The following is a 15,034-nucleotide window of genomic DNA, read 5'->3' as shown; positions in this document are numbered from 1 at the left end:
CAGTCCTTGGAAACACTTGACTCATTTTTTCTTAATCTTTTATTTACTATACAGGTAACTTGCATCTTAGGCTTATCTTACTTATGCAACCACAGCTTTACATGGGTGGGGGAAAATAAATAAATGAAGAGCAGAGGAAACCCACTCTCCCACACACACCTGTGCAAAGTTGCGATCACAGCATTAACCAGCTTTGAGAAGGTGGTGAGAGGGTTCTGGCAGCATCCCGAAGCCTTCTCACTGGCTTTCCAAAGCCAGGCAAGTGAGGTGCCACCTTTTTGCAACTTCGCTTATATGCATGATGGCCAGGAACGCAACCCCCATGTAAGTTGCAAGCTACTTTTTGTGTGGAGCCCTCCTTGTATCTTATCTTGAGTTGTTTTCCACTCTGACATTCAGCTGTTTGGTTCTTCCTAAACTGATTTTTACCAGTTTTGTGGTCAGCCTGCACTCTTGTTTACAAGGCACTAGCTTCACTGATACTAGATTTTACAGAAACTCTTACTTCACACTGCACATTTCAGTAGAGTATGAGATTCTTAATCTCAGGGTTGTGGGTTCAAGGCCCATGTTGGGCAAAAGATTCCTGCATTGCAGGGGCTGGACTAGAGAAGCCTTGTGGTCCCTTTCAATTATATAATTCTATGATCTATCAATTGCAAGCCCCCTATTTGTGTTCCTTTCTTAACCTACAAAGCACTCCATAACAAAATTTGACAGCCTCATGCATGTAGGAACACAAAGAAACACTCTTGTCTGAAGGCCCAATTTGCTTTGCATTCCGGAGCTTCCCTGAGTTAAAAAATATCGAACTATTCCACATTGTTGAGCATGAGAACTCCTGGTGTCTTTCTTCGGTGTGCTTGGCAAGCAGACTGCTCCCTTTCCCCATTTCCTTTTGCTACTAATGCTATCAGAGCAATGCTGTGCTGTGGTCTCATGGGGACCAAATGTCAGTTTTCCAGATGGCAAGCTGCCAGTCCGGCGATCGTGTTGAAAGCCACTGAGGGAATTTACTTTTATTGCACAACCAAAGAACATCACTTCATAATACACCTTGTGTACATGATTGGGGCACAACAATGGATTGGAGTAGCCAGGAGAGAAGCGAGGCTCCTCTAATGTCTCTTTATGGGTCATGTTTCCAGGAGACTCCTGCAGCTGCTTCAAGTTATTGCCCGTGTGCCGAGGGAAGAAAATCCCTTTTCATAATAAGCAAGCAGTAAAATCCACAGAAAGGAAACAAACCATGGGATGGTTTGTTTCAGTCTTGGAGAGAGATTTCTTTCTTTCTTGAACTACAACATAGGAAAGGGAGAGAGGGGGAATCTTTAATTTGAGGGCCCCTTTATGACTATTATTATCCCTTGACTGTGGAGGAGAAACTAGACTGCATCAACATAAGGCCAGAGTCGATGCATTGCATTTCCCATCATTAATACCACAGGCTATTATCTTTATTAAGATTGTGAGTTATTATCATTATGTGCCACTGAGGAGAAATTAGCCATTGGGGGAAATTATACTTTAGTGAGGGTGAGGAGGGTGGGTGGGAAATCAGGGGATTTGTCTGATCAGCACTGCTATTTTGGAAGCTGAACACAATTTTCTAAATGTGTGAGCTTAGAGAGCTATATGCAGTTTATGTAAAGTTTGGGCTGTGTGGCAACTGAATATAGTTTTGTTGCTAACACTGAATTTGCTGACAATGCCCTGCTTTTCATTGTGAAAAAGTGTAATGAAATTAGAGGGAAGGGTTGCAACTTAGTAGACCATTTGTTTTGCATGTGGAACATCTCAGGGTCAATTCCTGGCATCTCCAAGTAGCCCTGGAAAACTGCCAGTCAGTATAGACAATACTGAACTAGATGGACCAATGTAAGGGAACTCCCCATGTTCCTAAAATATGATTTCTACAGTGAAATGTATTTCATGTGTGTGTGGCATGCACACACACATCAATGCCTATCTCTATCTCAATCTCCATGTATGATGTGGATTCAGCATTTTATTCATTACTGGCAGATGATTTCTTCCCAAGCAATTCACGCACACACACACACACACACACAAGCAAATTTCTCCCACTCCATTCCTTTCTTATACCATGGATTCTTGTGCTTGTATTCCACTGATTCCTGGAACCCCATTTCTTTTTCTTTTCCAAAAATAATTCCTTCCAGTAGCACCTTAAAGACCAACTAAGTTAGTTCTTGGTATGAGCTTTCGTGTGCATGCACACTTCTTCAGATAACTTTTTCTTTTTCTTATGTTCAGGTTTTGAGTGCCATTGGTTATGTAGCCAAAACAGCACCCCCAATGCACAGGAAGCTCGGGGGAACCCTAAAGTTTGCAGAAATAATAATTAAAAAATCCTGAGAGTTGAACACCCAAAACATCTCATTCAGGACTGAACTCACTCTTTGTGCTGGAAAGGGCAAGAAAAACAAAGCCATGGCAGAGCCATAAGATGGAGTGAGATGCTTGGCTCACATTTAGGAACATCCTATAACAAAATGCCAAGATGTTGCTTCAAAATCTGTTTTAAAGTTCTCTTTGAATGAGTAGAAACAGACATTCTTGTGAAATTTCCAGTCTGATTTGCCAGATGCAGTATAGCTGGACAGAAGAGACAGCAATTTTATGGGAAGAGCTGGTTTGCCAGTATGTGTTTAGTGTTTTACTTTTTATTTCATATGTTAGAATGGTACAATCACAAAGTAAATGTGCAAGAGCTTACACTCTTCTGTCCATAACAAATGTCATTTCCTGCTGTCATATTCTCAGTGCTGAAGCCAGCCAGGTACAGCACCTGAAAACTTTACTCTGTTCACTTTAACTTAATGACCTTTCCATCAGTTTTTGCTTATCAAATTGGTAAGAAGAAAAGAAGTGGTTCAAGCATATCAACTAGTTCATCTTGGATGATTTTGAGTATCAGGAACAGAAAAGAAATGGCTCATGTGGGCAATATAGTCCAAGTCATATCCTCATCTAATAGGTACTGTTTGGACTCAATTGCCCTCTGGACTCATTTCCTTTCTGTTTTGATTCTCAAAACCATTCAATATGAACTAGCTAGTTTGCAAAATGGCCTCGTGGGTCAAATCCAGAGGCCTGGAAGGCCTCGTTAGACCCATGGGCCAGAAGTTTCCCACCACTGATCTAAATCATCTACATCAGATGTCTTTGTGATGTGTTTTTTTCCTTGAAAAGTTCAAAGAGATTCTGAACTTCCTTTGACATCTTAGACCACTGCTGATCTGGTACTGCATGCTACAGATAACAGCTCATAGTAAATAAGATTTAATTGGCTGTTTACACATTCCCATGTATTCTGCATCCAGTGCACTCCCACAACTGGTTTGGAAAGCTGTGCACACACAATGTTAGTCACAAACCATATCTATCCTGTCATTTCTTATGAAATGCTGCATTTTGATACATTTGCCCTCCAACCAGCTTTGATCCAAATGGAAAGAAAGAAAAACCTAGCTGAGCTTTAAACTGGTAGTGTGTACAGAGCCAAATCATTCTGACTTTCCCTTTCCCATATCTCATAATAAAGCAGTGCACGTCCCATTCACAAGAAGTGGTCAGATTGGCTCTGCTGGTGTTTTTATACCATGCCAACCTCTTGAATGCCTCATCCTTTTCCATCCTCCGCACCTGCTAGGCAACTTCCATCCCCACACCACCTGCCAGCATGCTAGCGTAGCAGCTCTACCTCACTTGCTGAGCTGCTTCTGCCAATTGCCTAACAGTTAGGCCAGCATGCTGCTTCTGAGTAGCAGCATCAGCAGCTGCTCCAATATGCACGTCTTGTCTGAGCCATCCAGATCTTGCTCTCTGACATGTGACTGGTGTTGGTGCTGTTTCTCAGCTCTTGCTTAGGTGATGTCAGGTTTAGCGCTTCTCCCACACAAGACACAGAACGCTGGCAATTTAAGTAGCTGAGGTTTATTTCTCAATAACATGCTTACAGCAGTCCAAGCTTCCACAACTCATCCTTCGCCATCGGAGTCAGTTGACTTGACTGGCTTCTGACCCCTCCCAAGGCCAGATATACACCACGTCCTTCTCTGCCTCCTGCTGGCCCGCCTCTGCTCTAATCGCTTGCTCCGCCTCCTACTTTTGGTGACTCAGGTGCAGCCAATTCCTCTTCCTCTGGAGATTCCTCTCTGCTGGGCGTGTCCCTGACAGGTGAATTTTCCTTGGTCCATCAACACCTTGCCAACCGCAAGGTGGGTTGCAGTTTGTCCCTGCATAGTGTGCAGACTTGTGAACTGAGAACCTGATGAAGCAATAAGATTCCTCCATCATGTGCTGACCTTGGCCTGTGTCCAGCCGAGGTGGGCTGAATCAGTTCAGCCTAGCCAAGCTGGCCCAAACTGATAGTGCTTCTGTGGTGATTGGTAGTTATTTCAGTGCGTAGACAGTGAAACTGAAATTTTGGGTAGGATGCTTACTTTTACCAGATGTATTATGGCTGTGTTAAAAAAAAACCAAACAAACCCCAATCTCTCTCCCTCTGTTGCAACTAGAGAGAGACAGAGAGCTCTCCCTGGACATTTGGCTGCTCTTAACCTTTCGTTTTTAATTTTTGCCCCCAGAATGTCTTCCAGGAAAGATACTATATCATTCCAGGGAGGCACGCAGCTGTCCCAAGAGAGGACCTCTCTTTGCCACAAAGGGAGAGCAACCATTAAAAGAGACAGGTGACATTCATAAATTAAAGGAAAGCTCCTTGCTGAAACATTTCGGTTTAATTACCTCCCCTCTTGAAAAATTGCTAAAATGGCTTCTCCATTTGGAATGGACCAGGAAAATGGAGGTGAATGCTTTCTTACAGTGTTCCAGTTCTACGGTCCATTCACCCCACATAGTCACCACATTTTTGGTTGTGACACCAAGGAAATACTGTACATAGGGTTGTTTCTCATTCTAAATAACCCCAAAATTGGTATAAACTCTTGAAAATTAGTCTTGCGTGTGAGAATCTGTGCAAATATATAGACAGGGATTCTGAAACAACTGGTTTTCTCATACACAGCATCTAGGAGTCACTGCAGTAGATGATCACTTAGGAATCAAAGCTACATTTGTCATAAACCCTTTCCATCATTTTGCCTCCACACATAGGTTTAATCAGAGCTCTGTTTCCTGTGCCCAACATCACATATCCTACTAGCCCCACTCCAGATGTCAGCATATTAAGTGCAGATGGCTGAAAAGGGGTCTTTACACACCTACATACATACATAGAGTAAGGCATATTCAGAACACTGTCTCCCCTTTTAAGACCTCTGCCCTCATTATGTGAATGATAGAGCTGAGAGTGTGCCTAAAATCAGGACAGGGCCCTACACATGTAGGCAAATTCATCAACAGACTTTTAATTTTCCTTCAAGAACTAAATGTTTTGGGAATGTGTTGGTTGCATTTTTCTGGCTCGTTCAACTGACTGTGGCCCTTGGGTGAATTGGTAAGAGCTGTGATTATTTCTCATAGACAGCCCCTTTCCGTCCTAGCAAATTTTCCTTGGGCTATTTATCCTATAAGGACAAACTGACCATCTGTCTGAGAGATGAAGAATCGAAACAGAGGCAGCAGGTGCGTTCACCAATGATGATGTGGCTAATAGCCTGTGTTACAGGGGATGGAGCCTCTTGTCACCCAAACAGGAAAGTTGCGTTGATATCATAATTTAAATATGGATGAGATTAGTCTTGTTCATTGACATAGCTGGATTTCTATTTCACGAGTCACAAGTCTCCTCTTAAGGTGCAGTCGTCTGGAATTTCCTGTACTACATCTGGAATGTTTCAGACAGAAAGAGAGAGATGCCAACAAATCTTTCAACTCTGAGAGTCTAATAATAGTTTGGCATGCCTTTTGGTTTGTTCAAGTATTTCTGAATGCCTGTTAATAGTTTTGTTTTTTTAATATATATATATTTAATGGCTACAGCCACCTTATCTTTGTTTTTCTCTTCCATTGCTCTGGAAAGTTAGAAGCCTCTGGACTTTCCAGGTGAGGGCTGCCCCAGCTGCTGAATGTCTGTTGATAGCAAGCTTATGTCTCTGAGGCAATCAAGTCATGAGTCCAAAGCTTCTAGCAGTATTAAAGTTCCTCATAATTTCATGTGCAAAGCCCTGGAAACTGAGCTTTCTTATTGGAATGTAAGCTTTAAATGTCAAAGGCAACTTTCCAAATTACTGCCTGATATATAGTGACACGCCACACTTTGGACCATAGCCCTGGATTTAAGGTATTCAAGAAGCTCAGCTTTTGAGTAGCTTTCAGCCTTTATATTGAAGAGGAAAAAAAGGCCAGATCCTACAGAGCTAATATTTCATGTCATAAATGAGCTCTCTCTTCTCTCCCTTTGTAATTTCCCCCCTCCTTCATATCTGCTACTATTTTTGGCTAAATTGTACGAGGCACAAAATAGCTGGATCACTCTGCAGCCTCTGAGGACCTTAATATGAGCAGTACCCTACAGGATCCGAAACAGAATAATATCCTACGGTAATGTAAGTCAAACCACAGGACATATTATATGTGAGAGGAAGGCATGAAAAGCTGGGGGAGCGAGCAGAGAGAAATGATCGCTCAGAGGGAGGAAAAGACACTGAGAGATCAGTGTCTCTCTCAAAGGAGCGACACTGAGAGATCAGGCAGGATGGTCAAAGTCCTTCTACCAGTTAGCCTGTGAGGATCATGCACTAGAATTGTTGAGGGTTTGGGGGTATTTGCCCTACCCTCTTGTGGGATTCTAGGGACTGTGGTATCTGTGTAACAGACAGAAATTATGCACGTAAAAAAAGTATTTGTCCATTCTGCCAAGAAATGATACACCCGCTGAAGTTTAGCTTGCCTTGTGGCTGCTGAAGACATGGAAGTACCAGCAGCCCAAAAATGTCGGTAGCCTAACATCAGTGGCTAGCAGGGGGATAGCGTCTCCTATTGCAACCCAGGGTGGGTGTGCTGGGGGGTTAGGCGGGGGGGGTGCCGGCAGGGGGTGCTATAGCACAACCCTATGTAGAAATAAATCCTGCTGAATTCAATGGAGCTTACTCCCAGGTAAAGTATGTACAGGATTACAGCCTTAGACTGCGGAGTAGCTAGGGCAATTTTGTAATTTAAAACTATGCCAATTATGCAAATCATTCCTCATTTGGACTCGACTTTTGTGTTTAACGCTGTAGTTTTCTATTCCTGCAATTTATCTTCTAATTTAAGCGAAACTATTACTGCTTTTTAAAAAAAGCTTTTTGTTCTTTCCTGTGAGATTGAAGATGCAGTCCTGTAGCCCTTTTAACAGGGAATAAGCCTCACTGAAACCAATGGGCCTTACTTCTGACTAGAAATACAGTGGTACCTCTGTTTACGTACTTAATTCGTTCCGGAGGTCCATTCTTAACCTGAAACTGTTCTTAACCTGAAGCACCACTTTAGCTAATGGGGCCTCCCATTGCTGCCGCGCTGCCACGCGATTTCTGTTCTCATCCCAAAGCAAAGTTCTTAACCGGAGGTACTATTTCTGGGTTAGAGGAGTCTGTAACCTGAAGTGTATGTAAGCCGAAGCATATGTAACTCGAGGTACCACTGTAATAGAAACATGGAATTGTAGAGTTGGAAGAGACCCCCCCCCCAATAGTCCAACTCTCACAGGATGCAGGAATAGCAGCTAAAGAATTCCTGACAGATGACCATCCAAACTATGTTGAAAAACCTCTAGTGAAGGAAAGTCCACCACTTTCCACCATGTATAGGACTGTGTTGATGCTTCAATCCACGTTATCAGTCGTCTTCTTAGTAGAGTGATGCATGCTTTCACCCATGCCATACTACCTTTAATATAGGAGAGCCAGAAAGGGGGGGGGGGATATTTCACTCAATCATGTGGTATGGGTGTAGATGCTGTGCATGCATAATAAGAAACACTTCCTCCGCCGGGTTCTCTTCGGCATCTTAGATATTAAAATTCCTCACAGCAGCTATTCTTGATAACACTTAAAAAGTGATTATATCTGTTGTCAATTTGTGTAAATTATTAAAAGCAGCAGGCTCACTGACATTGTGTATGAAGCTTGGGGAGAGGTGGAAAGAAGCCAATGAGTGGGAGAAATAGAAGGGGAGGCAAAACCGTCAAGGAGATGAAAGGAAATTAATTGATTAAGGAAAAAAGAGCTTCAAACCGTAGGCAGCAGTTAGAGCATTCTTTTGTTTTGGTTCCAGTATGCTGCTCTGGTAAATTCAATGAAGGTGTACAGAAAGCTAAATGAAGCATCATATTATTATTATTATTATTATTATTATTATTATTATTATTATTAGAATGCCTTCCATAAATGTTCCCACCACCAACACCTGTGAATGAGCATCCTCACCTTTCACTTAACAGCTTGCAGTTATTACAATTTATTCAGCCATTTATTCAGCCAGGAGTTCCACACTGGCTTTTCTAAAACAAGATTTTATTGAATTCTCAGAGAGGAGCAATGAAGATAAATTGAGATGTGTCGAGATAAAATTAAAAATTATGACTTGAACAAAATTCAGAGTGTGGCTGGCCATACCGCCACATTTTCAGTTAACGGCGTTAGGAATTAAAGATATGTAACTGATAAAGATGGATGTCTTACTCTCTTGGAGCCAACCTGTGCCGTTTAAAGTAAATATTATAATAATTGATCTCTCTGAATGATGTCCATGGCTAAATGGGGCCTGATATTTGGCACGGATTTCCTGTTTCTGGCACTGACAGATGAGCCTCACAGTCCAAAATGAAAGGCTGGTCAAGCTTTCTGTTGCGCCACCACCACAGACAGAACTCAATGAAAACAAATATGGCCATTTAGACAGCAGCAAACCACCATTTGAACATTAGCACAGACCAGAAGATATTTCAGCTCAGTTTTTGCTGACAATGAAGTATGTATCATTTTGTATGAGCACAGGGATTTATCGGGCTTCTGCGCTGATGGTAGAAAATCAGGGTTTGAATGTAATGAGAGCATTCATTTTCACGAGGCTGCTATGAATGAAACATGAAAGCATCCTCCTGGTAAGGAATCTGTGGAGCCACAAATGAATCTCTGAAGCAAGGGGTGAGGATTTCAGTCAAAGGGGCCAGGAAAAAATAAATAAATTGGGGGTGGGGCACCCACAAAGATTAATTTCATTGACTATGTACGGTATGTTCTGAATTGTGTTACCTTCCATACTGTATGTAACCTTGTGCTCCAGGAACTTTGTGTGATGCCCTCATACTTCTCACACTGCCGTGCATTGGACATACCAGCAATCACCTTCAGATGATACCCTCATCCTGGAGAGCAGTTTCCCACCAGTTGATACTTGTGGTTTGGATTGTGCTCTTATATTTTACCTAGCAGAGCAGTCCTCTGCAGAGGGATGGGAGGGATAGCAGAGAGATTTTTATTTGTTTATTATTTCTTGATGTTTCTCAGATATGTTTTTATCTGAAAATGTGGCATTTTAAAACCACTCCTTACTGGAGTGGGGAAATATAGCAACATAAACAGACTTCTTAATGCATAAAAATGTACACATGGAGAAGAATGAGTGGAACTGCACAGCTAGCTCTGACCCGGCATCAGGTGCACCACTGGTCCCACCCTCTCAACAGATTAGAGGGGCACCTACTCATGTCCAGCCACCCTACCAGGTTACACCATATAAAGTGCGAGAGGTGGGGTGGGGAGTTGCCGAATTTGAGCATCGCACAGGGCACTACTGAAAGTTGAGAGCCCAAATTCCACCAGTGGAACAGGCTGGGTTGAAAATCAATGAACAGATAAATACTCAGTTACATGAGTAAGACTGAAGTCCTAACCTCACTTACCTGGAATAAGAGTCACTGAATTCAATAGGGCTGTAAGACTTCCCTATCTGTCCCAGTCCTGTATTTCTGTGTCGGTGTTAATTTGCCCCTGATTTTGTCAATTTCCATGATTTTAGATAGTGAAGCTAGTGCAAAAGGCAGGGAGATATATGGAATTTGTATTAAAGCTGGTGGTTGTTTTTTTCTCCTTTTCATGAGAGAGACTAGTAAAATAGTCCATTGGTGAACAGGGATGGAGTAATTTAATCAGTAATACATTCATTTGCCGGGACTGCTTTTGGGCGCTGGGAAATTACTTATCAATAGATAATGTCATTCTCACACATTTAACCTACATTTTAAATAGTGGTTTCTTTTTGCATCTTTTTTCAGGCTTTCAAACTGCATCTTTTAGCATTTCTCTGCTTTATTTTATTTTTTTGGTTCAGGCACCACATTGATCAGTGAAGCCAGATGAGAGGAAAATCTCGCCATGATGTGTCAAACAATACAATTTGGAGAGAGAGAAAAGGTTAGATTCAACCCGCCCCACCCCTCCCATATAACAACCAAGACTTGGTAAGGAAAGGTGGCAGGGAAATCTCAGATTTTTCTCCCTGAATTTCTCTGAAACAGTCATCAAACAAAGCTGCTATATAGAATTCTCTGTGTACAGTAAGGATCATATAACAATAAAAGGGTTGCTCTCTCCCTTTGCTAGTCAGAGTACTTCAAGGAAGAAAGCGGATATTAATGCTTGGAAGGGAGATCTTCAGCTATTGGAAAAGAATACTGAATTATGAATTGTGCTCTGGATTACTAAAAATAATGTAAGTAAATAATATATTACAAAGTAAACTTTCTACCAAGGAAAGTAATGTGCCATGGATGAAGAGCTTCTAAACTGTTATAAATGAATTAATAAAGAGATCAGAATGTATGGATGATAAAAGGAGATCCTTGTTGCAACTCACTTGAACAGTTTTTATGAGAGAAACAATGGTGCTAATTATTCTGTAGATTAGAAGGTTGAAAGCTTTGATCTTGAAATTTAGGTTGAAAAATAGAATGAATTCCACTTAAACCGTCACCACCTAAAACTTCTTTTCATTGTTTTAATTAATAGGAATGCTCTTGTGAGTCATTCCCATGACATAAATCCCATTCACGTTCCAATTTATGTAGATTCATACTTCCAAGACAGAAACAGGCATGTTGTTGTGTAGCTCCTGCACTTTATTAGTACAATGATGCCTCTTGGATATAAATTCTTTACAGAGTATCAGTTTAATCACTTGGTGAACTTGTAGGGGTGAGCAAAATTGCATTGTACAAAGGAGCTTTCAATCTGTTCATCCAAGTCATTTTCTGTTCTAATTAATTAGCTTGAATTAAAAAGACCAGTGCTGAATGGTTGAATTCTGCTTAATATTCTGCAGCGTGTTTTAAACCACAGACAGGTATACGGGGTGATAGCCCATCATTGCATTGCTTTGTTCTAAGCTAACTTTGTGACATTGAAAAGTAGTTATGTTGTCAGAAACACTTGGCAACCTTGTTAAAAATGGGCAGCATTCTCTTAAACTGTGAAAGATGTAAAAGATGGCATTGTGGTGGCAAAGCAATACATTTAGGGGCCTCACAAAGAGTGGGAAATAAATAACAAAATAGCAAACGATGCAAGGCAATTTCTTGTGTTATGTCAACCTAAAAATCCAGCCTCAAGTATGAGTAACAGCAAAAGAGGATCCTCCTCATTACCACAATATTTACCGTCTGACAAAATCGAAATTGAGAAAAACTGGCTGGAAGCTCTCTTGGCAATCCAGCACTCATGGGCTGCCAGTCCCCTGAGCTTTTTAATTAAATTACCATAGCAGTGTTCCAAACATTGAAGTTGAGAAGGCAGGTGAGAGGGTAGATGGTTCCATTCCTGTCACCAGGACCTTAGCAGTCACCACTACTAGATATGGAATCCTGAGTTTGAGATTATGGGTCAAGAAAAGCTAGCAATTATAAAGCTCTTCAATGTTGTTCATAAGAACTGCCTGCCCCAATCTTAATTGAATCTCCACTGCCCCACTCCCACTAATAACAATGGCACTATGTGTTCTTAATTGGTTTGGGAGGGTGATACCAGGAGAAAGACCAGCTAAGGTTATGAGTAGGTAAGGTGAGGTGTGCCCTGTGGCCTGAGCGATGAAGATTTTAGCATGTGAAGAGTAGATTTTGAGAGTTTTGAAGACATGGTAGAGCTCACCTGTGTTTCTGAGTGAGGAGGAAGTAGTAAAGTCTCCTGCTATTTGCACTTTTGCAATACTCTGAAGGTCCTCAACAATGCAAGACTATCCTTTCAGAATCACCGAGGATATGGAAAGGAATAACCTTCAGTGGCAACAATGTCCTTAAAAGCACCATTGTTATCATGTGGCTGGTGAGTCTTTTGTTTTATTTTTTAAAGGGAAGTTCAATTTGTTTATGCAAACCTTTCCCTGCCTGCGGACAGGGGAAGTGTCAGTTGCCAATCAATTTTTCCTGAGGGCAAAGAATGTAATGCAAAATTCTGGAGATCTAAAAAAGCAATAGGGCAAACCTTGCGAAATCTCCCCCTTAGCTCATGTGTGAGTGTGTACCATAACTGAAATGAAAGATCTTGGAGCGCTTTGCCACTGACACCCTCAGTATTCACTGAAAATGTGCAATTTCAAAGACTTCATAGGCTTGTCAGGCAATGGACCACTAAACATAATAGATTTAATATGCAGATTGGGACACATAGAGATTAATTCTGATCTCATTGCTTACAACAGTAGTAATAAATAAGTTTGTGATGAAGCCTTGTGCTCTAGATATGGAGCCATTGTTGCTTTTGTTCCTTCTGAATTCCAGCCACCTTGGGAATGTGTTGATACATCTAGGTGCCCATTAACAGGTTATGCCGGTCCTCAATGACCTGGTGCTTTCCATATCTTTTGAATTTTGACTCCCATCAGCCAAGCTGATGAAGGCTGGTTTTATTAAATATACACATGAAACAATACATGGCTGAAAAATACTTACAACATAGATTTCAATATAGATAAGCAGGCACTACTCATTAGCTCATCTCTGTGATTCTGTGTTTTTCAAGTTGATTTATTGAAGAATTCATTGAACTGGTTTACTGTTATCTCCTCATTATTATGTACTATAAAATAATAGGTTTAGTATTTTACCCCCTAGTGACATATTTTTGGTCAGTCATGTTTTATTATGTATGTATATAATGTATATTATGTATGTAACAGAAAAATAATAAAAATGTAAAAATAAAACAGAGGTTTGTGTTGAAGGGGAGACGAAAGCAGGAAAATTAAGTCCAAGGACCTCTTAGATCCTTTAGCAGGTAGCCTCAGACATAGAAGTTCAGTCTTTTTAATGTTATCTCCACTTTTCTTTTACTGTCCTGATGAAGGACTTGAGAGGTCTGTAACCCACTGGATTTTAAAGCTTTTCTCCTATACCTTTGCTTTCTGCTTCCCACACCCACCCACCTTTTGTCTGCATGGGCCCTTTAGAATTTTTAAACCTTGCAGCTCTGAACTCTAATGCTTCTGGTGACATGTCATTTTTTGCCATTCTGAGATTCAAAATTGTTTTGTTGGGTTACATCCAACTAACTTTTACTCAGAGTAGACCCACTTAAATAAATGGGGCTAAGTGGGTCATCTTCATTAATTTTAATGAGTCTACCTTGAGTAGCACTAGCATTGGGTACAATCCATTATTTTAATTTCTTTTCTTAAAAAAAAAGTATCTGTGTCCCTGGAAGTATTTTGGAATTGAAAGGTGAGGCATTAAGTATGGTGCATAAATAAATTAAAGAGCTGAAGGGTACCCGGGAACATGTTGAGCTCATTTCAATGGTACTCTCAAGAACACATTAAAAATGAATCTCCATTAGGAGATGACTACTAAAAAGTCATGTTATTGCGAGAAATATGACCAGAGCAACAACAAAATTCAGTAAGTTGTTATTTTGGTGTCAAAATGTGCATATCTGACAGTGCCATAATTTTGTATGTTTTATGAATCAGGCTTCCAAACAATTATAAAAATGGGAACTGTCATGCTGTGAGTTTTGTTGTTGTTTTAGTCCTGGATACAAAGCCTTACTCACTGGGAACATGCAGGAAGCTTGCATGGGCTGTCTTCAAATAAGGATACAAATATTGTGGTACCTTGGTTTTCAAGTGTCTCAGAAGCCGAACGTTTCGGTTTTCAAACGCCAAAAACCTGGAAGTAAATGTTTCCATTTTCAAATTCACCTCAGAAGTCGAATTTCCGAAGCAACTTCCTGTTCAAGTTTTCCGTACGTTTTGAGGCTTCCGTATTGAGTTTTTGGTTTCTCAATGTTTTGCAAGTCGAACAGTCTTCCGGATCGGATTACGTTCAAAAACTGAGATACCACTGTAACTGAAAAACAAGCAAACAAAGTGAAATCAAACTCACCTGTACACCACAAACAGTAAGCTAGCATGATAAACATAGGAGCAGCATTTTATTTTCATGGATTAGAAAGAAGCACGGATACCACAACTAATCCATTACTTACTATTTGTAAACTGTACAAAGCTTTAGACCAGGGGTACCCAAACTTTTTTCAAAGAGGGCCAGATTTGATGACGTGAACATGCGTGAGGGCCGACCCCAGGAAATAAACTGCCACAGGGGCCAGATTGAGCCAACCGGCGGGCTGGATTAGGCCCCCGAAACAGACTTTGGACATTCCTGGCTTTAGACTTTTCACTGTGTTTGGTTCACAACAACCTTATTATGTAGGACATTATCATTCCTCAGATCCATGGCTGTTGCTCCAGTTCTTAAGTGCAAAATGGCAGTAGTTCATTCAGTTCTCATTTGTTATAACTTCTTCCATCCTGAGCACTGATGTAATTTCCATTTCCTGCCTTTAATCTGGTAATAGGGAAAACCTGGGAGTCATCCTTCGGTTAACTTTTTCCTCTTGGTATCTGAGGCAAAATGAATTTGAACAAGAAATAAGTGATGGGGCCTTTCAGAAGAGACAGTGGCTTTTGTTGGATGGGTTAATTGTGATGGGTTAATTTTTCCAGGGGGTTAAATGAGCTTGATCCTCCCTCCACACATACATCCCTTGTTTAACTTCATTATCAGCTTCCC

Source organism: Podarcis melisellensis (assembly GCF_964234715.1).
Source record: "Podarcis melisellensis genome assembly, chromosome: 7".
Classification (NCBI taxonomy): domain Eukaryota; kingdom Metazoa; phylum Chordata; class Lepidosauria; order Squamata; family Lacertidae; genus Podarcis; species Podarcis melisellensis.
The sequence above is the reverse complement of the archived record's forward strand: the minus strand, read 5'-3'. Positions refer to the sequence as shown.